The sequence below is a fragment of the Lepidochelys kempii genome, chromosome 3 (assembly GCF_965140285.1).
Source record: "Lepidochelys kempii isolate rLepKem1 chromosome 3, rLepKem1.hap1, whole genome shotgun sequence".
Taxonomy (NCBI): Eukaryota; Metazoa; Chordata; order Testudines; family Cheloniidae; genus Lepidochelys; species Lepidochelys kempii.
In genome coordinates this window covers 182,125,137-182,150,777 of record NC_136382.1, presented here as the reverse complement: position 1 = coordinate 182,150,777, position 25,641 = coordinate 182,125,137, and the positions used below count along the sequence as shown (strand labels likewise).

At 40.7% G+C, this 25,641-nt stretch overlaps 1 protein-coding gene across 25 annotated transcripts in view; it reads right to left on the bottom strand.

Moving 5' to 3' along the window:
* Positions 1-25,641, bottom strand: part of NRXN1 (neurexin 1) — a 1,265,182-nt gene that overhangs the window by 1,202,355 nt on the left and 37,186 nt on the right. The window lies entirely within an intron of this gene.

The following is a 25,641-nucleotide window of genomic DNA, read 5'->3' as shown; positions in this document are numbered from 1 at the left end:
ATGAGTTGTGTTACTCTCACAGGCCAGTTCTGTTGATGCTGTCTCCAAATGTTGGCAGAAAAGCAAAGTGCTGTAGTCATATAACATTCCAGCTAGAGAAAGGATAATATAATAGATAATATACTGTACTCGCACTCGGGAGATTTAAATTTACTTCTTTGATCTGTCTTCCACTATGACCATGGGCTTAATATCTCTGCATCTTAGTTCATATCCATAAAATAGGAATGACACTTCTCCACCTCATAAGGTTGTTGTGAGGACAAAGCCAGTAATGTGTGTATGGAGCTCATAGACTATGTAATAGAAGGCTTGGAGCCATAATATTATTGTAAAGGAAAAAAAATAAAAGTAAGAATGTTTCAGCGTGTGCCAGCTTTTTGCTATCCCTGCCCAGGAAGCACCTGAAAAAGTGTCTCTTTGGTGCTATTATTGCTTAAGTGAGATACCACAAAGGCAGCCAAGGGGAATGGACAGGTTCTCCATCCTCTAAGCAGATGACTTGGTCTCCCTTTAAGATGTCCACCTGAGGATCTCCAACTTCCTTCTTCACCAGCTATGTGAATTGCAGGGCCAGGGGAATCAATTGTGGTTTCCATCTCAGCATAAGTACATATTATGGGAATCTGCCAATAGCAGGCCAGAAGGTGGTGTGGTAAACCCAGGACAAATAGTGTGGTAAACCCAGGACAAACAGCTACAAAAAAGGGAGGGGTAGTAATTAGTCCCAGGGGATTAAAAGGCCTCTCCTTGTCCACTGAGGAGAACCACAGGGAAAGAAGGTTCAGGTAGAAAAGGGGTTGCTAGAGAGCTAATTAGCTTCAGCTGGATCCAACTGCTGGAGACCTTTTTAAACCTTCACCGGCATCGAAGGAGTGGGGGTGAGAGAAGCTGCCAGTAGGCTAAGGGCAGCAAGACACCGAACCCTTCCAGGAAGGGAGGCTGCACTCCCTCCCAAGAAGGGAAGGAAAGCAAGCACAAGGGACTGATCAGGGAAAGGAATAAGTGGACCCTGTGCTACCTGTAAGGATTTGCCTTGCCGAAGCCGGTGTCTCCAAGGCTAAAAAGGACTGAGTCTGCTGAGGAGAACAAGGTACTTTGCCACAGTGGTCATACTTCTGCATCTGTATTTTAGCTGTGGGTTGCACTAGAATCTCCCTGAAATTAGTGTCTTTTGCTCAGAAGTGAGAATTTAGACCACACTGTTTTATTTAGATTTATTTGCAGTTCTGTACTTTTTTGGAATGATAAACATGCAGAAAGACCCTGATGTGACAGGGTGCTGTGTTTACAGTGAATTGTGAAGAATTAGCCTTCTTTCTCTGAAAATTATTTGTAACTGAGAGTACTTCATAAATCTCCAGAAGCAAGAAACCAGACACAGGGCAGGGGACACAATCATCTCATTCCTAAGAATTTGGACCTGTGATGGGGTATACCTGCCCCGCACTGGGCCAGAAGGTGTTAAACCCATGCTATGGATTGAGGAAGCCACACCCCCTCTTCCCTGCTGGGCATGCTCCAACTCAAACCACAGTATGAGAGAGAGAAGCCAGCTCAGTCTGGGCTGACCAGGGAGGAGAGAGAACGTGCACTGCAGGCTCCTGCCCAGAAGCTGTCGGCACCCCAGACCACAGAGACTAGGCACACTGAGATGTGATGAGTACCCTGGAGAACCAGAAGATAGATGGACTATGGAGCAGGAAGACAGGGTAGGGAGTAGCCCAGAGGAACCAGACATTGGTCTGGTTGTGATACCAGGAATAGTCAGCATGTTTTGGTGGGATCCCCAATGACCCAGTGGCGGGTATGCTCACCACTGATAGGGACCTGGGTTAGTACCCGGAGAATTAGTGAGGATCTGGGTCCCTCTACCCTGGCTGCCAACCGTGGCCCACTCCCCTTTGGCTGCTATGCCATTCTTCATGGTGCTGATAGGCAGTCGTAGTGACTCTGGCCACTAGACCATACTGCCTGGCGATGAAGGGTGGTCCTACTGACCCCAGACACTAGGCTGTGCTGCACTGAATTTAAGGATAAATTCTCTGACTCTGGAAACTGGGCCATACTGCCATGACCCAGAGGACACCACAGAGACTTGGACCACCAGGCTGTGCTGCCCTGAAACTAAGGACAGCCCCACTGGCTCTGACCATTAGGTGATACTGCCATGGGAAAAAAGGCAGCAGCTTAGACTTTGTCTCCTGAGCCTTACTGTCCTGAACTCCAGGACAATCAGATTGACTCTGGCTATTGGACCACCCTGTCCTGAGAAGAAGAGTGATTATTTGGACTTGGCTGCAGGGCCATTACACCCACAACAGGGCCATTTACACAAGAAAAGGTAGAAGCCTTGACAGCACTCAGGACTAGCACTTGTGACTCTTATCCATGCCCTTCCTGGATGGTGAAAGAAAGCAGGCAATATCTAGGACCAATGCTAATAGACATTGAGAACACCCCCTTTGAAGCAGGAATTCTACTTCCCAGCCTAAAACATGCAATAGTCCTTCCAATACTAAAGAGTCTTTCACTTCATACCAGCAACTTGCAAACTCACCCAATTTCCAACCTTCCATTTCTTAACAAACTAATCAGGAGATTTCAGAGTAGCAGCCATGTTAGTCTGTATCCGCAAAAAGAACAGGAGTACTTGTGGCACCTTAGAGACTAACAAATTTATTTGAGCATAAGCTTTCATGGGCTAAAACCCACTTCATCTGATGCATACAGTGGAAAATACAGTAGAAAGATTTTATATTCACAGAGAACATGAAACAATGGGTCTTACCATACTCAGTATAACGAGAAAAGAAAAGGAGTACTTGTGGCACTTTAGAGACTAACAAATTTATTTGAGCACAAGATTTCGTGAGCTACAGCTCACTTCATCAGTTAAGGTGAGCTATTACCAGCAGCAGAGAAAAGAAACCTTTTGTAGTGATAATCAAGATGGGCCATTTCCAGCAGTTGACAAGAACAAGTGAGGAACAGTGAGGGGGGGGGGGGGGGGCATGGGGAAATAGTTTTACTTTGTGTAATGACACATCCACTCCCAGTCTTTATTCAAGCCTAATTTAATGGTGTCAAATTTGAAAATTAATTCCAATTCAGCAGTCTCTCATTGGAGTCTGTTTTTGAAGGTTTTTTTGTTGCAATATTGTGACTTTTAGGTCTGTAATCGAGTGACCAGAGAGATTGAAGTGTTCTCCAACTGGTTTTTGAATGTTATAATTCTTGACATCTGATTTGTGTCCATTTATTCTTTTACGTAGAGACTGTCCGGTTTGGCCAATGTACATGGCAGAGGGGCATTGCTGGCACATGATGGCATATATCACATTGGTAGATGCACAGGTGAATGAGCCTCTGATATTGTGATTGATGTGATTAGGCCCTATGATGGTGTCCCCTGAAGAGATATGTAGAAACAGTTGGCAACGGGCTTTGTTGCAAGGATAGGTTCCTGGGTTAGTGTGTTTGTTGTGTGGTTGCTGGTGAGTATTTGCTTCAGGTTGGAGGGCTGCCTGTAAGCAAGGACTGGCCTGTCTCCCAAGATCTGTGAGAGTGATGGGTCATCCTTCAGGATAGGTTGTAGACTATCTCAAAATAATCATCAATGCCATGTCTCTGCTGCTAACATCCAGGTTCCATCCTGATCTGACTTCAGGCCAGGATATGGGACTGAGACAGCTCTGATTGCCTTGGTGAAGGATCTCTTCCTGTACATGGATGGGGGAAGTAATCCTGTTGGATCTCTGTGGTATTTGATACTCTGGACCACCACTCTCTTATTGTGTCTCCAAGAAGAGTCAGGGTAAATAGAAGTGCCCTATAATGGTTCAAGTCTTTTCTCTCAGACCGAATGGTTGTCATGGGGAGTTGCTTCTCCCTTTCCTGGCTCATCTCAAGCAGGGTCCACAAGGCCATTTCTCTCACCATTCTTTTCAATGTCTACATTAAGCCCCTGGGAGAGCTAGTGGGAGGTCATGGGCTGAAGCACTGCCATATGTGGCTGACATAGAGATCTGCATCTCCTTTTTGTCACCCCTACAATAGCACCAGCTCCAAGCTTCCTGATTGCCTTTCTGCGATCAGCACCAGGATGTCAAGTACCATGTGGAAGGTAAATCTAAACAAGACTGAGGTGATGTTAGTGGGAAGAGGGAGACACATCTTGATGAACTCGCCCCTTTCATTGGTAATATCTGCCCTCAGTTTGAAACTGGCCAACAGCCTTGGAGTCCTCTTAGATTCCACACTATGCTTGGACACCCAAATAGGTGCTGTGGCAAATAATGCTCACAGCCATCTATAGCTGGCTAGAAGATTTTTGTCGGATCCTGTCGAATGCAGACCTGAAATCCACCCATTGATAACAATTAGGCTGTGTTGTTGCAATTCACTTAGCCTAGGCCTCACATGCTGAGGAAGGTCCAGCTTGTTCAAAATGCAACACCCTGGCTGCTCAGCAACACAAGTCACCCTCATTGCACTGGAGCACTATTGAACAGAGGTGAGGATTAGTGAGGCTGTCCTGGCTTTCAAAGCTTTGAATGGAATTGGTCCAGATCGTCTGAGACCACCTTTCCCTCCAAGGCCATGACATCCCCTGAAAGCTGCCTTGCACTGGAACAATGAAACTTCAGAGCAACACAGGAAGCTTGTGAACATGGACTAAACTTGCTTCTGGGTGACAGGGATGGAAGAGAGAGAAAGAGAGAGAATCTTTTAACTCACCAGAGGTGCTCAGTTACTATTGCAATGAGGGACATGATAGATAAATAGATTTTTTCGCTGCTTATTTGCCTTTGAAAGTAATTCTCTTGGTCAAACTCTGCTCTCTCTGAATTCTGCTCTCTCTGACACACCAGAGAGAAACCAAGAGTAATACTGTTGACATCAAGGTAATTGCATTAACTAAACTGTGTTATGTTCATTTCTATTTGCCATTTATGCTTCTTCACCCTCAGAGCAGAAAAGGGTCTGTAGCTGCCAAAGGCTGTAAGCAGGAATGTTTGTTTACCTTAGAAACGGAGGGTTATTTTTTTAATCCTCCCATTTGTAATAAAGTTGTTCATTAGCCTTTAAATGTTGATTGAATAATTGGATGCCAGAATATCTATTAACAATTCCCTACATCTGTTCTGGCTCACTCTGTTACGCACCACTTCTTTTCCCTTTTGCTTTGGTTATTTATCCCTCTCCACCCCTCAACCCCCAATGTTCTCATTTTGTGTTTGGGCTTGGCAGTGCCAACATTATACCCAGCTATCCCCAGCTGTGAAAAGTTACACACAAATAAAGGTAACTATGCCGCATTGCTCACTCCAGGTGAGGGCAGTGTTTAGCCAAAGGGAGATGCCAAGAGAGAAAATTTGAGAGAAAACCTCACATCAGAACTGGGGTGGGGGGGAGGAGGATAGCTGCAAATCAGGAAAAAAAGGGCCTGTTTCTTTGCCCCCTGAGGTCCTGATCCAAAGCCAACTGAAGTCCATTGGAGTTTTTTCAGTAACTTCAATGGACTTTGGATTAGGCCAATAAAACACTTTTACTGCACTTTTATTGGTTTACAACAGCATAAATGAAAGACTCAACCCCAAAACCTCCATCTTCTATCTGCAGTGGTGCTGGAACTAGAGGTAGTGGGGGTGCACTCCCTGGCTTGAAATAGTCATAACAAACACCAAATACATGGTTTCCATCATCAGCACCCCCATTATAAAAATTGTTCCTGCACCTCTGTCTAACTGTAAGAAAATTCAGTTTGCTACAGAGAGATATAGAGTCTGGCCGATATTTTTAACACTTCTTAACTGTGTCCCATACCTATAGAAAGATACCACATTATGTGACACAATATGGGATGTGTGACAGGGTCAGGCCAGATGGCTACAGGAGAGTGATCCTATTGGTTATCCCACTGCTAAAGGATCCCCCCCGGCCTAAGAGGGGGATTCACAGGACCTGGAAACCTAATAAGTACAGGGGACAACTAATGAAATAACAGGGACAGGAGTGTGGTCAAAGGGTCAAACGAAGGGAACTGGATGGGGACACTGAGCAGAGAACAGCACCCACTGCTCCTCAAAGGCATCAAGGGAGTCAGTGGATGCCACCCAGAGGAACTCTGCCTGGATACGTGAACAGACGGAGGATCGGAAATAGGCCCCACAGTCACAGGAGACTCCATCGGCCAACCTCCTCAGCCTCATTTTATAGATGGCCATTTTAGCCAGGGCCAGGAGGAGGCTGACCAGGAGGTCCCGTGACTTTGTGGGGCCGCGGATAGGGAGTGCATAAATAAAAAGGTGAGGGGAAAAGTGTAACCAAAAACGTAATGAAGTATTGATGAGGAGCCGGAATAGGGGCTGCAGCCTGGCACACTCCAAGTACATGTGTGCCAGGGTTTCCCTCACGCTGCAAAAGGGGCAGGTGTTTGGGATAGGGGTGAACTTCGCCAAGTACACGCCCGTGCTCACGGCTCCAAGAAGGAGCTGCCAACTGATATCCCCGGTGGGCCTTGGGACCAAGGTGGAGTATAGGCTGGCCCACCGGGACTCCTCACCCTCCAGAGGTTGCAGGAGGTTCTGCCATTTTGTATCGGGCGGGACGCGAGGGTGAGGACATCAAGGGTGTGGAGCATGAGCGTGTATAGATGTTTCCTTGGCGTAGTCTGCAAGCAGTCTGGCTGCAGATCATGCAGCCGTCTCATATCACTCGGCTACAGGAGAGTGATAGAAGAAAGATATATTAGCTCCAGGTTAAGTAGGTCCCTTTTCCCTGGGTAATGTAACAGGGAAGATTCCAGAATAATCAGGAACTTTCTGGAAACAATTAAGGCAGACAGGCTGATTAGAACACCTGCAGCCAATCAAGAAGCTGGTAGAATCAATTAAGGCAGGCTAATCAGGGCACCTGGATTTAAAAAGGAGCTCACTTCAGTCTGTGGTGTGTGCGAGGAGCTGAGAGCAAGAGGCACAAGAAGCTGAGAGTGAGAACGCATACTGTTGGAGGACTGAGAAGTACAAGCATTATCCGACATCAGGAGGAAGGTCCTGTGGTGAGAGTAAAGAAGGTGTTGGGAGGAGGCTATGGGGAAGTAGCCCAGGGAGTTGTAGATGTCACACAGCTGTTACGGGAGCCACTGTAGACAGCTGCAATTCACAGGGCCCTGGGCTGGAACCCGGAGTAGAGAGCGGACCCAGGTTCCCCCCATCCCTCCATCCCCTCAACTCCCTACTTGATACTGGAGGAGTTGAACTAGACTGTGGGTTCACCAGAGGGGAAGTCTCTGGCCTGTTCCCTGATCCAGTAGGTGGATCAGCAGAGACCGTGGGGATTGTTCTTCTTCCTTTCCCCATGCTGACCAGTGATGAGTTTAACTGAGTGAACGGCAGATTTGAGTCACGAAAGTGGCCAAACTGAGGGCTGCCGTGAACCTCTGAGGTGAGAAAATCCGCCAACAAGAACAGGACCCACCAACGCAGAGGAGGAACTTTGTCACAGATGGTATGTTCATGCCTCTGAGAAGCAACTAAAACTTGAAGACCAAGCATAGTAGAGTATATTGTCTACAGAGAAAAACATTCAAGATCAGAGAGCAAAAGAGTCTATTGATAGCATTCATGGTTGTACAGTAATATTTAAAATTGCATGTAAATTTATAACACTGAACATTTGTAACATAATTTAATTGGACTAAAGATTTGTTAACATTAATTTAATCAGAACTGTTCAAATGCACAGAAAAGAGAATAAAAAAGTGACATTTCAATGGAGCAATTTGATTGTCACAAAGTTGTTTCTTTATCACCATTATAAGACATTGTACTAGATATTCAGCTGATCATACAAAGTATACAGTACAGTAGTGAATTTAATACTTTGTCTTGATTAGTTTATAGAAATAGGATGTTCACACTTTTATTGCCTAACAATTATGGGTTTGTTATTTTTTCCTAAGTCAGCTGAACACAACTTTTTCATCCAATTTTAAGAGAGACTGTAATACCTATAATGTTTTGGGATGAGTACCAGTGCCTTTTGTATATACACAAAAATCGTGTCCAACTGTCAACTTTAAAAATAAAATCCTATTGATTTGAAAGTGATTTGAAATACTCTCCATTTAGAAACTCTAGAAACATACATTTAACAAATCCATACACCCATAAATTCCCTGTTGTATTATTGTTAATTTTTAAATATTAATTCTGTTTTATTTTTCAGTAAGAAGCATTTCAAATTTTGAAGAAATGAACAGCATTCACTGTTGGTATGGAAAAATTTCTCAGATCTCTCACTATCAGAATTGTTACAAAGAATTGATATATTACAAGCCTGCATAAGGCATCAAAATTTCTGCACTCTGCTGACCTATATTTCAGAATGCTGGCCAGGAAGTGGAACAAGTTTTGGACTATTTCCAGCTCACGTGTTACTGTGTAAATCTCAAAGAGATGGACTACACAGTCACTTATCATACCTTTTTCCATCCCTTTTATCCCTGATCACTGAATTCACATTCTATATGGACCAAAATATGAAAAATAACCCCCAATGATTTAGTCACAGCAGTTATTTTTGAAATTTTGTGGGAAATGAAAATTCCCAGTTGTTAAGACCATTTCACTAGATTACAGCAAAAATGTACCGTGATGAAAACACCATCTTTTCCCATTTCTGTGCAACAGCTTCTCACCGGTACAATTTTCTATTGAATCACATGGCACACACTAAAAATAAAAGATTACTTTACACTGGAGTAAAGGAGAACAATCAAAAATATATTCCCTGGCTTCTTAAAAAGCAGACTTTTTGCCTGAATAAGTCATTAAAATTGCAACTAGTGTCAAAACATTGATTAAATAGGAGTATGACTGGCAGTTAATTTGTATGAAGGTGATTCCTTGACAGTCATTGGTATGGCATCAGAAGGCAAAATCAACCACAAAGAAGTTAAAAAAAAAGCACAAAACCAAAGTTGCACACTCCCCCTGAAAGGTGAATGATTACTCAGGGATACATATACAGTAAGTCAGTCTGGTCAGTAGTTCAGTGTTCTTTTTGCCCATTTTGTGTGTGGGGAAAAGCAACAACAGCAACAAAAAAGAGAATTTGGATATGGCCTTCTGCACAGACAAAGAGATTTTCTGGACACTTACAGTATTTAATTATTTATGGGTAGTAGATATGGGTACTAAGACATAGCTGGATGTGAGTCGCTGAGCTCCAAGATCCTTTATAAATATGATTGCAGAATACAAGCTAGTAAATGCAAGAAATATACCTGCTTCTGACTAAGGATAACCAGATCAAAAGTACTGTTACTGGGATGTGGAAAAACCTTTTTCTCATATCAAAATCTGTTTGTTTTGAGAATGTTTATTATAATGAGAATTACCAATCAGTTGTGAGACAATCTATGGCAGTGCTTCTCAAGCTATCTGATGTGGGGGACCGGCAATTTTTTTCCCCAATGTGCACGCAGATCAGCAGCCGATGGCTCGCAGACCGGCACCAGTCCGCGGACCACCACTTTGAATAGTACTTATCTACGGGAAGAATAAAAATGAAATGGAAAAACATTGCATCTTGTGTTACTGCACAGAGAAAAGAGTCCAAATTGTAAGGGAAGAGTGTGGATTAAGCTGAAAAAACACCTGGGGGTTTCATAGCCCAAATCTCTTTTTGCTGAATAGGGTAAATATCAAATTCAGCTTTAAGAGAAACCTACTTTGAATGTCAACAATTTGAGGCAGGAACAGGCTTTTACTTTGTATTTGTACAGAATCAAGCACAATTAGGTCCCAAATGAGGCTTCTAGGTTCTGCTATATTATAAATAATAATGATTATGGATCTGCTGCAGAATACGTCCTTTTAATGAAATCTATTTTCTCTGTGAATTGAATTTAAGTTTCCTATTGTCGTCAACAAAAATCTAACAGTGTGTCTGTCACTGGGCAGTCTGGTGGGGCATCCCTCTACATCAGGCTACAGCATGACAGGTACACCTGCCTCAGTTTCTCCTTTCACATAGAATCATAGAATATCAGAGTTGGAAGGGACCTCAGGAGGTCATCTACTCCAACCCCCTGCTCAAAGCAGGACCAATCCCCAATTTTTTCCCCAGATCCCTAAATGGCCCCCTCAAGGATTGAACTCACAACCCTGGGTTTAGCAGGCCAATGCTCAAACCACTGAGCTATCCCTCCCCCCCATGCACATGACCCAATAACTTCACTTCAAGCTTTCTTGTCTCAGTACTACCCCTTTTGGGGGCTGGTTTATTACAACAACATAACAGAAATCCCAGACATATAGTCCATTTCTCACCCCAGTACAAGCAGTCATTAAAATTCAAGTCATCTCATCCCTTGATTCCCCACATACCACACAGTGGTTTCTTTGACCATATCTAGACTCTCTGTCAATCCTCTTCTGTCCTGCTGCACCAAGACAGCAATCTCAGACCTTCCAACTAGAGTGGAACCCTGTTTTTCCTCTCTGCAGGGAGCATCCTTACCAGAGGAGCATCCCTCACACCTCCTTGGCTCTCTGACAGTTCCTGTGTCCAGATCCCTGGCCCTGGTAATATCAGCAGGTAAACTCCTCTACTGCTCCTCTGCTTTCAACTCTCTTCTATCCTAGGCTCTAGCTTAGAGCCAGCAGGCAACTCCCACTGCTGCTCCTTTAACCGTCAGCCCCTTGGCACTGGCTCTCTGGCTTGGAGACAACAGCTAGCTAGCAAATCCCTCTTGCTGCTTTCCTGTCTTCAGCCTTCTCCCAGTAACCACGTTCTGCTTCCTTCCAGGACTCCTCCAATCCCCTGATCTCCAACATTTCCCACCTGCCCTTCCTGAACAGGCCACTCTGCTTTACTCATTAGGACTCTCTTCCTCTTACCAGACCAATGTACTCACTGGGTCACTCTTTCTCTAGGGCCCACCTAACCTGATCCATTATCGTCTCCAAGTGCTGTCTTACACTCTTAACTAGCCAAATGGGAGCACATACTTTGGCATAGAGGGACTTTTTCTACTTCATTTACTGGGCCCAAACACCCTGTGACAATATTATTGCAAACTTGAAAATATCTACAGCTAAAAGGGTGTTTTATGGGTGCTTAAAAAAATCCATTCAGAATAGTGTTTCCAAATGGGTCTTTCTTATCACTTTAACTGGTATCCACACTGTTCTATGCCAAAGAAAAATGCAGAATAATCCAAATGATCTCTTGGATTCTCACCACTACACCATTTAAGCATTTTGCAAAACAATACTACATTAATATGATGGAAATATAACTCTGAGATTTCCAAAGGAATGTTCCAAAATCGGTATTTGTTAATTCAGAGTAAAATGCTACTAACATATTTTTCTACACAGATTGTTGCATGAAAATAAAATTACTTGGTTTAAGGTTTAACTAATATATAAATCTTTCCTATGGTGCTTATTAATGACTTAGGCCAAGATCATCTAAAGGTATATAGGTACCTAGTTCCCACTGATTTCAAAGTATTGGGGTTCTATTCAGTGAAAATTCTCCACCATATTTCACTGCATAAATACCTGAAGATGGTGGCTCTGAAACATGCTAAGCTATTTAGCCAAAAAGACTTCACCACTCCACAGAGTCCATTCTATTCAGTTACACAGATCAGGTTGCAGCAATTCACAGGAAAAATGGAGAATGTGTCATAATGTTTTTTACACCTGGGAACAAATCCTTTCTGTGGTTCTTTTTTTTTTTTTTTTTAATAAGGAAGGAGAATTCAATAAGTGAGAAATTTGGTTCAGCCTATGAAATAAGTCCTGCTTTAAAAACAAAATAATCCAAATATCAAAACAAAGAAAAAAGTCAGGCTTCTTATCCTCTGAAGATGGTGGTTTCTCCCTATCTTTAAGCATGGGCTTCATGCCAGCAGTCCATTTTATGGCATTTAAAGCTTTCACCGGCAGACTGCATGAATGAAAGCAGAGATACCTGCAATGAGAGCAATGTATTGCCAATGGTGCTTTCCACTTGTGCTTACAAGAAAAAATTCTCACAATGGAAAATGTATTCTTTTTGAATGGATAAAAGTAATCATTGCCAGCACCTGGCATACAGGAATCCTTGAAGCACTCACTATTCATACATGTAGGAGTGTATTTATTTTATTTATATATATATATATATATATATATATATATATATATATATATTGCATACAAACTTTTATTTAATAGCTACCGGTTTTCATTCATTTATAACTTTTTCCAGTAATTGTCCTTCTGGGCTGAAAATTTCTGTACATGTCCTCAGACACAAGATGAATCTGGACCTGCTTTTTCTTCCCTTTAAGGCAAGATAAGTTTACCATTGGCTTCAAGACAACAGGGCCAGGGTCATTGTTTGTAACATTTGAGCTCAATCTGTTTGACTGGTTTTGAGTTACATGACTGGATAAAAATAATTTTTAGTTAATAAAAAAGTACAATTTTTGTGGGAAAAAACCTCCACCTGGACTTAATGAGGAATAGGCTCTAATGGCCTGATCTTCAGCTTGTGTAAATCAGCATTAATAGAATAACACTAATTTTGATCTGACCTAATTTTAATTTACAAAGTTATATGCAACTACAAATTGGTTTTGTAACTGGGCAGTACAACATGTTATATTTTAAACTGTGTAACTGCTTGCGGTACCACAGAATTGTGCATAAACTGGGCAAATGTATAGCGGCTTTAGCTAGTTTTGTGTGTGTGTGTGCGTGTGCGCGTTTATCTAGAACGTTTGAGATTAGATTTTATGAAACTGCACAAAACAGAGTACACCAGTACATCAGAGAGTACTGAGTGTCTTCAACATGTTACAATACAGTTATATTCACAGTGTTTATTTTTATTATTTGACTTCCTATTTTATATTTTAAAGTAACTGATTATATCTCCTTTACCTTATCATTGCCTATCCAAATCATATGACGACAACTACAATTTCCTAGTTTTTCTTTTTTTCTCTCCCTTTTATTAAACACACACACACACACACACACACAGTGTTCTAATACTAACATAGCTGCAAAATATGTCTCACAGATCAAATATGCAGTTGTAAAACATGAATATATTTGAAAAGAAATTTTGCAAGAAGGAAAGTAGAGTCTCTGCTTCTGTTCAGCAGACCATAAGCAGAGGGGTGCTGGTGTGGGTGTAACTAGACAGGGATAGGCACACTTTTAATGGTGATAGGGAGAGAAGTAGAACAGCTGAACCACCATTTGGTGATCAATAGAAATATATGAAAAATGCTGCTGAAACTCAGTTAAAGCTCTGCATATGCTGAACCAGACAAGTTTATGGAGCTTCTCCAGCTTGCAACTCAAGCAGCCTAATTTTTGCTAATACTGCCCTTAGCTCTTATAATTCCATAATGGTTTTCATGGGCCTGACCCAAAGCCCATTGGAGTCAATAGGAATATTTCCATCAATTTCAAAAGAGTTTGGATCAGGTCCATTTTGAAGATCCAATGTGAGCATTTTTCTACCCTAAAGTAATTTAGATCTATTTACAGAAAGAAATAACTAAGGCACCAGACTGTACTGGTATAATGTTCATTTTACTTGGTATGGAACAGCACCACATGATAGCAAACCCTATTTATTAATCTAATGAAGCAAAATGATATAATAAATTGAGGGATTTGACAAACCCATCACTGCATGATAGTAAGTAAGCAGAAACTTACATATTTTCTGGATACAACACAGGAAGCATTTTTAAGTTAATTAAAAAAATACAGGCAAAAGCTTCCTCTCAGACAGCAAAAGCAGCTCCTGCCTTGTATAGTCTATTCTCTACAGATATATTTTATTGTGTAATATTTATGTTACAACAGTACCTAGGAGATCCAACCAAGAGCAGGGCTCCAATGTGCAAGGCTTACAAGTGAAATAGACAATCCATGGAGACAAAGGGCGGGAGAGAAAACAGAGGCACAGAGAGGGGAAGTGACTTCCCCAAGGTCACACAGCAGGTCAGCTGTGAAGCTGAGAATAGAACCTGTTTCCTGACTCCTAGTCCAATGCACTAGCTACTACCCATCATTATTAATTTCTTACTGATATCTATGGATTTCCGATGTGTATGTACATGTGTATATATCAAGCTTATACAAAAAACAACTATGGTCACTCATCGATTGAAATATGGATTATTAAATAAATTAGAACTAGGGGAAGCTGAATACTGAAGAGGCATAAAGCAGGTGGGGTGTGTATGTGTGTGTGTCTTATTTTAAACATTAGGGATCAAATTCTTCACTGATTGATGTCAGTAAGGTAACACCACTGTGAGAGAAGATTGACCATGGTGATCTCAGTATTTTGCAAACGGGCTGTTTTGCTGCCAAGTTCTATCTTATTTGAATAAATCTGTATTTCCCATCCTTTATTTTACTTGAATAGAATCTGTGTACAGTGCAGCTCAGATGTTCAAGAAAATGACTGTGGGTGTGCACATTGTTATTTTAGGTCATGTGCCATATGGTTAGATGGAAGAGGTTGCTAATTAAGCAGTAATGATTAAGGCACAGGTCATTTCTTGGAGATTAATGATCAGTTAGAAGGAGTTGTGCCAAGGGCCATTAACCCCGGCCCATCACTCACTGCAGCTGGGGTGGACTGTGGAAGCATTTTGTGAGGAATGTTTGCACTCCAAAGTAGTAAACCAGAGTCTGGACATGATGTGATTCCCCCCTCTCCACCCATCCCTCATATACATATAAAGTGCATTAAGTAGTACTCAAGTAGTAAATTACAGGTCTAGCTTGGGCTGCTTGGTAACAAATGGAAAGGGAAAAAACAACAGGAAAGGAAATAATTTATCAGACAGTGTCAACAAAATGTTACAATAAAGTATATGTTCAGTTTTGTTATATTGTTATTTGACTTCCTATTTTATATTTTCAGTGTCACTGACTATATTTCCTTTGCTTTATCGTTACCTATCAAAACTTTTCAACACTATACATATTATATAGAAACACAAACAAAAATTCCAACCCAATTCCAAAAATCTCTCCAACCCATTCAAAGAGAGTTTTCCTAGTTCAACTCACTCAACATTCCTTATTTTTAAATTTACATTTCGTTAAAAATATTATTTGGCAAGGGAAAAGATGTCAAAATCTAAAAAAAAATTCACAGGACAGGAAAAGCATTTCCTACCCAACTCTAGCATAGTGGGGCCCTGATCACAGTTGAGGCTTTCAGATGCTACTACCATATAAATAATAATGGAAGAATACAGAGACAGGTGTGACCTAAGGTCCTCTTGATGTCCGCTGACAGAGAGAACAGGGGTAAATTAGGGTAGAGTTCACCTGGATTCACTAAAAGAATGTCATGAAAGGTCTCTAATGAAAGCCTGTATCACATTGGTCATCATAATTATTGTGAGATGTATGTATGGAAAATATGTATATATACTAAAAAATTATGCTTTCTATGTCCGTGAGATAAGACAGGTCATCAAAGAGTAATCCACATATTCCTAGCAGGCAGGGGAAAAGAGATGATTTTCACAGTTTGGCTGATCATATACAAATTGAGTATTGTATGGGTCACAATGGACATCCATACAATCTGAGCACAATGCTAATCAATAGATTACAGGGGCTGGAGGAAAACAAAAACAAAAACAGCAGAAGTTATCCTGTGGAGGGGTAAAACAACTAACTTTCTAAACTATATCTAGGGTACAGATGAACCCCTAAGTATTCCTTTAATCTGTGAGAACAAGCTATCAGCAGGCTTGATCTTATGAGAAGGGCTCTCAACCAAACTGGTTGAAAATGCTGGGGAAAAAACTTGGGGTGAGCTATCTTGTAGGATTTAGGGGAATGCCTTGTTTGTTAAATTTATTCTCTAGAAAGCACATTATAATTTTGTTTTATATGTAACCATTTGTTTCCAATATTCTGACTCACTATCACTGGAATCTGTTCTTTGACAATACACTTATTTTTGTTTTCACTATATAAAGTGCTGTGTGTTAAGCAAAGTGGTGATCCTGAGTTGAATTTTGCAAGCTGGTGTATACTATCCCTTTGGGATTATGTGATTTAAGAGTTCCATTATTGTTCAGTGGAACAGGACTAAGCACTCCAGAGGAAGTCCAGAGGACTTGGGGGTTGGTGTGTGCCTATTGCTAATCTGTACAGAGAGATCACAGCCTAGAAGGCAGAGCTTGTGTTGCTAGAGGCTGGTGGTTACAGGGAGCTTATCCACAGTAGGCATAGACAAGGCTCAATCATGCTAAGTACAGGTGGTGGTGAGGTGCCTCACAACCCTGTGTGCCCCTGGGAAGCGCCACAGTAGGATCCCTGTAATGATTTCTCAGATTGATTGTGTCCTATCATCATCTTGGAAAAAGTGTTGACAAGCAACACAAACACAATAAAAAGCACATCAGGCTCCAAATATATAATAATAAAATACTAATACTTTTAGGGGAAAATGAGAGTATTTATCTTGAGTGAGACTGAAATGGCAAAGAAAAACATTCACAGATTTGCCCTCAGATTTTCCTATTACCCCTCATCCCCCAAATGAAGGAGAACCATCAAGGAAGGAAGGAGCACAGCTGAGTGATCAAAGAGAGTATTATGGGTGGCTAGAAAAGGAGGAAAAGCTTGTAGAAGGTACTATAGAATTTTGTCCAGGTATCCACTGCACTAAAATGCAAGTTACAACATTATTTCACTTCTACAACCAACCACAGGGAAAATTCAAGTTACAGAAAACAGTAATAAACCTCCCTCTTAGCACAGGGAAAATTCACAGAAAAAAACAAAATATAAACTAATCCACCTTGCCTGGTTTATCTATACTGGCTGCAATATTGGAGACTCGGATTAGGATGGGTTGGAGAAGATGGATTTCTGTCTGGCCCCTCTCAGTCCCAAGAGAGAACACACACAAACAAAGAGCAAAAAAGAACCCTTCCCCTCTGCCAAGATTTGACAGTATCTTCTTTCCCCATTGGTCCTGTTGGTCATGTGCTAACCTGGTTACCTGAGCTTCTTAACCCCTTACAGGTAAGGAGGAATTCTAGGCTACCCTTAGCTGTATGTTTATGACAACCTCCATGGGAGTTCTGTGCACAGAAGCTGGATTTGGAACCTTGACTCTTCTTTCCCCTTTGGCTTCTTTCTGTTCTTAGATAGTACCTTCTACAGGCTTCTCCTCCTTTTCTAGTGGCTCATAATGCCCTCTTTGATCACTCTCCTGTGCTCCGTCCTTCCTTGATGGTTCTCCCCCATTTGGGAGGTGAGGGGTAATAGGAAAATCTGAGGGCAAATCTGTGAATGTTTTCTTATGCCATTTCAGTCTCACTCAAGATAAATCCTCTCATTTTCTCCTAAAAGTATTAGATGTGGTTTTGCCTTTTAGAAATGCTTTTTTATTGAACGCTATATATATAATAAATCCCTTTAGAAAAAAAAGGATTATCTTGGATAACCGAAAGTGAAGAAAATTATAAAGGATGCAGTAACAGGTGGAAGGGAAAAATGGGTTCTTTTTGAATGTTGTAATCCAGTGTGTCTGTGTTGTTTCACTTATATTATCACATTTTTATTTTTGAAAAGCTCATTCTGAAATTAAACCCCTTGGCCCTGAGCGTAAAGGTCATCTTTTTAATCAGTTGAGCTTTTGAAACTACACAAAGTAAAACTATTTCCCCATGTTTATTTCCCCCCCCCCCCCCCCCCGCTGTTCCTCAGAAGTTCTTGTCAATTGCTGGAAATGACCCACCTTGATTATCACTACAAAAGGTTCCGTCCCCGCTCTCCTGCTGGTAATAGCTCACCTTACCTGATCACTCTTGTTACAGTGTGTATGATAACACCCATTGTTTCATGTTCTCTGTGTATATAAATCTCCCCACTGTATTTTCCACTGAATGCATCCGATGAAGTGAGCTGTAGCTCACGAAAGCATATGCTCAAATAAATTTGTTAGTCTCTAAGGTGCCACAAGTCCTCCTTTTCTTTTTGTGGATACAGACTAACACAGCTGTTACTCTGAAACCTACTTAGAGCAGTGGTTTTCAAACTGTAGTCCACAGAACTTTTCCAGATGATAGGGAAATATTTCTATGTAGCCCTTAGTGCTGCTTTTGTTTGCAGGTAGAATATATTTGTGTCATAAATATAAAGGGAAGGGTAAACACCTTTAAAATCCCTCCTGGCCAGAGGCAAAACCCTTCCATCTGTAAAGGGTTAAGAAGCTAGGATAACCTCGCTGGCACATGACCAAAATGACCAAAGAGGAGACAAGATACTTTCAAAAGCTGGGGGGAGGGAGAAACAAAGCCTCTTTCTCTGTCTGTGTGATGCTCTTGCCAGGAACAGAACAGGAATGGAGCCTTAGAACTTAGTAAGTAATCTAACTAGATATGTGTTAGATTCTGATTCCTTTAAATGGCTGAGAAAACAAGCTGTGCTGAATGGAATGTAGATTCCTGTTTTTGTGTCTTTTTGTAACTTAAGGTTTTGCCTAGAGGAATTCTCTAAGTTTTGAATCTGATTCCCCTGTAAGGTATTTACCATCCTGATTTTACAGAGGTGATTCTTTTACTTTTTCTTCTATTAAAATTCTTCTTTTAAGAATCTGATTGCTTTTTCATTGTTCTTAAGATCCAAGGGTTTGGGTCTGTATTCACCTATGCAAATTGGTGAGGATTTTTATCAAGACTTCCCCAGGAAATGGGGTGGAGGGTTTGGGAGGATTTTCGGGGGAAAGACGTTTCCAAATGGGCTCCTTCCCGGTTATATATCTGTTAGATGTTTGGTGATGGCAGCGATAAAGTACAAGGGCAAAGGGTAAAATAGTTTGCACCTTGGGGAAGTTTTAACCAAAGCTGGTAAAAATAAGCTTTGGAGGTTTTCATGCAGGTCCCCACATCTGTACCCTAGAGTTCAGAGTGGGGAAGGAACCTTGACAATTTGGTTTCCAAACAATAATGATTATTGTTAATTGTAGTCCTATTCTAGACTCTTGTAGGGTTTCCAAGGGCTTTTTAAACAAAGCAAGTGCCTCTCTGCACTCTTTGTAGCTATTTCATTTCTTCCTTGGTTGGTGGCTGTTTCTTTGAAATAAAATCAACTCTGATTAAAAGCAGAAAGTGTGACCTGCCTGATGCAGCTACCCAGGGAGGGTGGAGGGAGAAAGGAACCTGTCGTCTATGTTTAAACAGGTTCCAATTGCAGCCCCAGCACTCTAGGAAGCACACAGTCTACTTTCAAGTTAATTCATCCAAAACTCCAAGTATCTCACCTGAAAACAGATGAGAAAGAACAGGGAGCTGGCAGAGCCAGAGCCCCACTGTACTTTCTCCTCACTTGCCAGCAGAGCTGACCTGTCACCCATGGGAAATACACTTCACCCTCTAAAAGTGTATCACCAGGAGCAACCTGGAAGCCCCAGAAGACTGGCAAAGTACTTGGCGGTGTTCTCCTTAAGTGGAGCTCTACACTACTTCTGACCATGGCCTATGCATAATAGGTGACATTTGACCGTAAATAATTAATACTCAGGAGGACTAAATTCAGCATGGTGGCAAACATACAGGCAAAAGGATTCAAGGAGAGTGACTTGGCAAAATTAGAGCAAAGCAGGCTGCAGTCAAGGAGGGCCGACTCAGTGCTAAAATCCTACCTGGGGAGAGAGGAAATTAACATCACAGAGATAAGATAGGAGGAGGTCTTGCTATCACTATTTGATATAGCTAAACACACTGTTTGCCACAGGGAAGTGAGGGATCAAGGCCAAGCTGGGTCCACTTTAGAATATGAAAGGGGAAATTCATTGAAACTTTGCTACAAGAAAAGTAAGTTTTGAGGATTCAGTATTTTCCAATGATAAAAATACTTGTTGAAAAATTCCTGTTCAGTGCTGCATATGTGAAGATCTCACCGTGATGACTAATAAACTGAAGGAAAGTTTGATATTATTAAGAAGAGGAAAATAAAAACATTTCTGTTGAGTTCCAGAAAGCCACAACAAAAAGACTGGAACTAAAGGGCAAAGAACTGGGGACCCAGAGGCAGAATAAATCAGCATGACACAAGAAAGGGTCCAGATCCCTCTGACTGGAGGTTTGGCTAACCAAAAAATAAAATTTACTCAAAAATGTACAAGGTCTTGGTTTGAGCCTGGGAGAAAAAGAGTTTCTGATCTCGCTATTTTTATGAAGAACAGTGTTGCCTCTATTCTTGGCATAAACATTTTATGAAAATCCAGTGACTGAGAAGTCTTATAGAATCCCCCACATGATATGTCAGTTGAATAAAAGCAGAGGAACAATTTTGCTTTCCCTTGCTGATTCATCTGAATGCTTAAAGCTTGGACAGAGATGCATGCTGGGAGGAGTTATTTTTAAAAACGTCCCTCCCTGCCTTTATAGCCCTGTCACATAGGCCAAGAGGAGGGAATTGAATGAACTAACAAAAGAATTGACTGAGCATAGGTGTTAATGTCATATTCATCAAAACACAGAATTATACACAGTGGGAAAGCAACAAGGCCTGATTCTCCTCTTGCTTACACCGGTGTAAGTCAGGAGCAGCCACACTGATTCGCAGCTGCCTGCAGTGCCTGCACTTTTATAGTTATTTCCACCTGTATCAGAGTGATGATAATCAGACCCAATGGATTTCTTGCTGTGCATATGTCAAGGTTCCTTCCCCACTCTGAATGCTAGGGTAAAGATGTGGGGACCTGCATGAAAAACCTCCAAAGCTTATCTTTAACAGCTTAGGTCAAAACTTCCCCAAGGTACAAAATATTCCACCCTTTGTCCTTGGATTGGCCGCTACCACCACCAAACAAATACTGGTTACTGGGGAAGAGCTGTTTGGAAACGTCTTTCCCCCCAAAATACTTCCCAAAACCTTGCACCCCACTTCCTGGACAAGGTTTGATAAAGCCTCACCAATTTGCCTAGGTCACTACAGACCCAGACCCTTGGATCTTAAGAACAATTAACAATCCTCCCAACACTTGCACCCCCCCTTTCCAGGGAAATGTTGGATAAAAAGCCTCACCAATTTGCATAGGTGACTACAGACCCAAACCCTTGGATCTGAGAACAATGAAAAAGCATTCAGTTTTCTTACAAGAAGACTTTTAATAGAAATAGAAGTAAATAGAAGTAAAGAAATCACCTCTGTAAAATCAGGATGGTAGATATCTTACAGGGTAATTAGATTCAAAACATAGAGAATCCCTCTAGACAAAAACTTAAGTTACAAAAAAGATACACAGACAGAAATAGTTATTCTATTCAGCACAATTCTTTTCTCAGCCATTTAAAGAAATCATAATCTAACACGTACCTAGCTAGATTACTTACTAAAAGTTCTAAGACTCCATTCCTGGTCTATCCCCGGTAGAAACAGCATATAGACAGACGGAGACCCTTTGTTTCTCTCCCTCCTCCTAGCTTTTGAAAGTATCTTTTCTCCTCATTGGTCATTTTGGTCAGGTGCCAGTGAGGTTACCTTTAGCTTCTTAACCCTTTACAGGTGAGAGGAGTTTTTCCTCTGGCCAGGAGGGATTTCAAAGGGGTTTACCCTTCCCTTTATATTTATGACAGCATAATTTTGTGTGTTTGTTACTTTCACTGATTTGGTGTTCAGTTTGTGGGCTTGATCTGTCAGCTTTCTGACTGCTTTTCACCTCCAGAGCTAGGGTCAGGATTTGACTCAGTAACTGAATACTAAAGCTGGTTGAAAATTTGTTGATGGAACAGTTTTCTTTTGGAAAGTGTAGTTTCACAGGAACATGTTGATTTTGATTAAATTTTAGACAGAAAGCACAGAATCATTTTTACTTTCTCATTTTGTATTTCTCTTGTTGAGAAGTTTCTTTAGACAGTATCATAATGTTTCATTTCAATAAATATAAACATATTTCATTCTGACTTTGTTTTAATTTCATTTAGACTTATCGTCTTTATCATATTCATTGTATATATTATATTTATGTATTATATATCATTTAATATTTTACATTATCTTTCAACAATTATCAAAGCTAAATTTCATTGTTTCTGATTTGAACTTTTTCAGAATTTGTGTTCCACAAAAAATGTCAACATTTAGACTTTTTGTTCAGATTCAGAGAAAAAAAAAAGAATGTCCAAATTTCCCACAGGACAAAAAATCTGTTTTCGAATAAGCTATATTGAATACCAAATCAGTGAAAGGAATATTACTTTGCCACCCACATTCACCCATTTAATAATCAACTTTCACCACTTCTTAAGTCACCATTGCATTTGGTCCATAGATGTTAATGGGAGTTGCACTCCTTTTCTCCAGGCTGCATTTGGTTGACTTTGGCTTACTGTTTAGAAAAGCAGTGAAATGAAGACATCCTTTCTTCTCTTATATTTTGCCTTTTGAATATCCACTATATCGACAAGCAGTGGTTGGATGAAAGTTTGGAATTCATTTTCAGGCGTTGTTAGTTAATAAAGTCTTTTGAACTGTTATATGGACTGTGAACTTCTTAAACATTAAACTTTAGAGACCAGATTATTCACTCAGATAATTGTGGTAGCACCACTCAGAGGTGAAGATATTGGTCTTATGAATTTAATAATATAGATTTTAGTATTTTTCAAAAGCATATTTTTCTGCCATATCCCATGTTATTTGAACAGATCTGTATTTCCTGTCTCCTGTTCTACTTGAACAGAATCTGTGTACAGAGCAGCTCAAAAGCGCAGAGAAAATGAGTGTGGCTGGATGCTTGCAGATGTTTCAGATTGCACCTATTTCCCTACAAGTAAACGCCTTGTACGCTGTTATTTCAGGTCATATGCAGCTTGTTTAGATGGAAGGGGTTACTAAAATTAAGCAATAATGATTAAGGAACAGAGCAGTGAGTGGAGATTAATGACCGACTAGGAGGAGTTGTTCCAGGGGCCATTAATCCCAGCCAGTTAGACACTGCATTGCTGGGAATGGAGTCCCATTAATTGAAGAATACTGGTATTTAGTGAGAAACATGAAACTGTATTCACTGATTTTTTTCCCAAAAGTATGCTCAGAACCAGCCAACTAGTTAATCCTAGGTGTAGACTCGGCCATTAGGTAACGAAGGAAAAGGAAATAAGGGAAAACAATAATGAAGAAAACAAATTTGAATGACAAAATGTTTCAACAATAGGTACATACTATTTGGTTATTTGAATCTCTACGTTCCCATTATAAGGAAGGTCAAATCCTCAGCTGGTGTAAATCAATGTAGCTGAAGTTGAACATAGTAAGAGTTGAAGTCAATGGAGCTGCACTTATTTTCACCAGCTGATGATCTGAGCCATTATTTTTAATTTAAATTACTCATTCTTCCTTTGTTTTCCTTGCTTTTCCTTTAATTTTCCCTTTCTTCATTCCACTTTTTCCCTCTCCCGTTCTATATTTGTGCATATCTTTTCTTCCATCATTTTCAGTTCCCGCTTTCACTTTCCATACATATGGTTCCCTTCCTGTATCCTTCCCTGTATTGTATTTTTCCTCCTTCCCTCATGTTATTTAATTCAGTCTCTCCTTTTTGTTCTATTTTTTCCTCAGCTGCATCTTCATCTTTCTTCCTTTCCTTTCTATGCAATATGCAGCTATATCTAAAGAAGATAAACATATATAGATGCACATGATGAGGGAGAGGGAATATGCATACCTATAGTGCAGTTCTTCTCTGTTTCTTTCTGGATACTATAAACCGTCCTTGACAAGGTTAATATTAATAAAGAACATTTTTCTTTCCCTTTTTTTTTGCTTGCCGATGCTTCATATTGCACTTATTTCCCTATAAGTGAACCCCTTATAAAAGTGCTAGCACCTGATCTCCCACCATTGTATATTATTCATTATTTTGTTGGATGCTGAAATGATATTATCCAAGTTGGATGCTCTGGGAATGTTGGGCTGGGATGTAATAGTTGCTGTCATGTTCCTGCACCAGACGTGCACTGGCTACAGAGGTTCCTTCTTAGCAAGGTACGCACCAGCTAAATTCATCATAAGATCCTTTAATGCTCTGCCAGGTATGGCTGAGGCTGGCTTACATAAGGTATTTTATACAACATGCCAACTAGAGGCTGAACAGTATAATGCAGTTTAGCATTCCATTACATCTTCCCCTTTAAGTTCTATAGTTCTACTATCATTGAAGTTCAGTATGTGTAAGTCTATTAATTGTTTCTAAATGGAAACAATCCATCTGTAGAGTTTGCTTGGTTGGTTGTTTTCTGAGGCATAAACTGTAGATGTCAACGGTTTCTGCTGAACATTCCTCTGTCAGTCTCATTCACATATGATCTGGTTGCTGAATTCTTTTTCTTTACAACAGCTGGAGTTGTCCATTGTTTTTCTCCATCCAGTTTGACACAAACATGGTCACCAGATTCTATACCTGGTAGCTCTCTAACTGAGTGACGTCTACTGTAAAAGTTCATAAGCACTTTTAGCTTTTTTTATCTGATTTGTCTACTCTTTTCATGTCTGGCTATTTTGGAGATACGTTCTTTTCCGAAGTTGGAACAGTAGCTCTGAGTGGACTTCCTATTAGGAGTTTCACTGGATTATATCCAGTAGCTGCTATTGATGTTGATCTGTAGCTCATGCTATAGGAGCTTGGAATGGATCTTCCTGCTGTAGGATTTTTTGGCTGTCTGTACAGCTCTCTCAGTGTCTCCATTTGCTTGTGAGTAACATGGGATGCTAGTAATATAATCAAAATCATATTTCATTCAGAATGACTTAAATTCTGCTGCAGTAAATTGTGGTCCATTGTCCATCATTAGTTGTTGTGGAATACACTGCAACATATGTCTTTTAGGTACACTGTTTCTATATATCTGGAAAAATAGCCCACAGTGACCAGGTAATGATGTCCTCTGAATTAGTATAAATGTTTAGCTAATCTCTTCCAAGGTCTGTCTGGTACAAGCGTTGTTATTAAAGGTTTTTTGTGTTGTGTTGGCCTGGTTGTGGTGAGTTGTGTAGATACTTTATTCTTTATATCCTTGCTGATGCCTGACCATCACACTGACTAGTTGGCCCATTTAGTTAATCCCTGAGGTCCTTCATGCATGAGGTTTAAGATTTGTCTGGTGAAAACATGCTCTTTCGTAAATCACATTTCTCTGAGGTATAAAATATACATCAAACATAGCCAAACCCCTTTCATAGACATCTTTGTTGTCTTCAGTAAAGTCAAAAAATTTAAAGATACACTCAGCCTGCTTCCCCATATCATACATTAAAGAAGAGACTTGTATATCTCTAGTTTCCTTATAGAGCTTGTTTGCAGTGTGAAATCTTGTAAAGTACTGTTTCCAGTCTGTCCACTGTGAAGATCTGTCAAAGATGAAATTCCCTGGGGGACTGAAGGGGGTGGCATGTTGATGAGATTCTTCAACCTCTGTTGCTGTTCCTTCTGTTCATAAACTTTAATGCTTTGTTTCTTCTGTTTCTGTTCTTCTGGGAACTAGTTTACTTCTCACACTGTGTCATGTTTTGGGCCCCTCACTACAGAAAGGATGTGGACAAATTGGAGAGAAGTCCAGCAGAG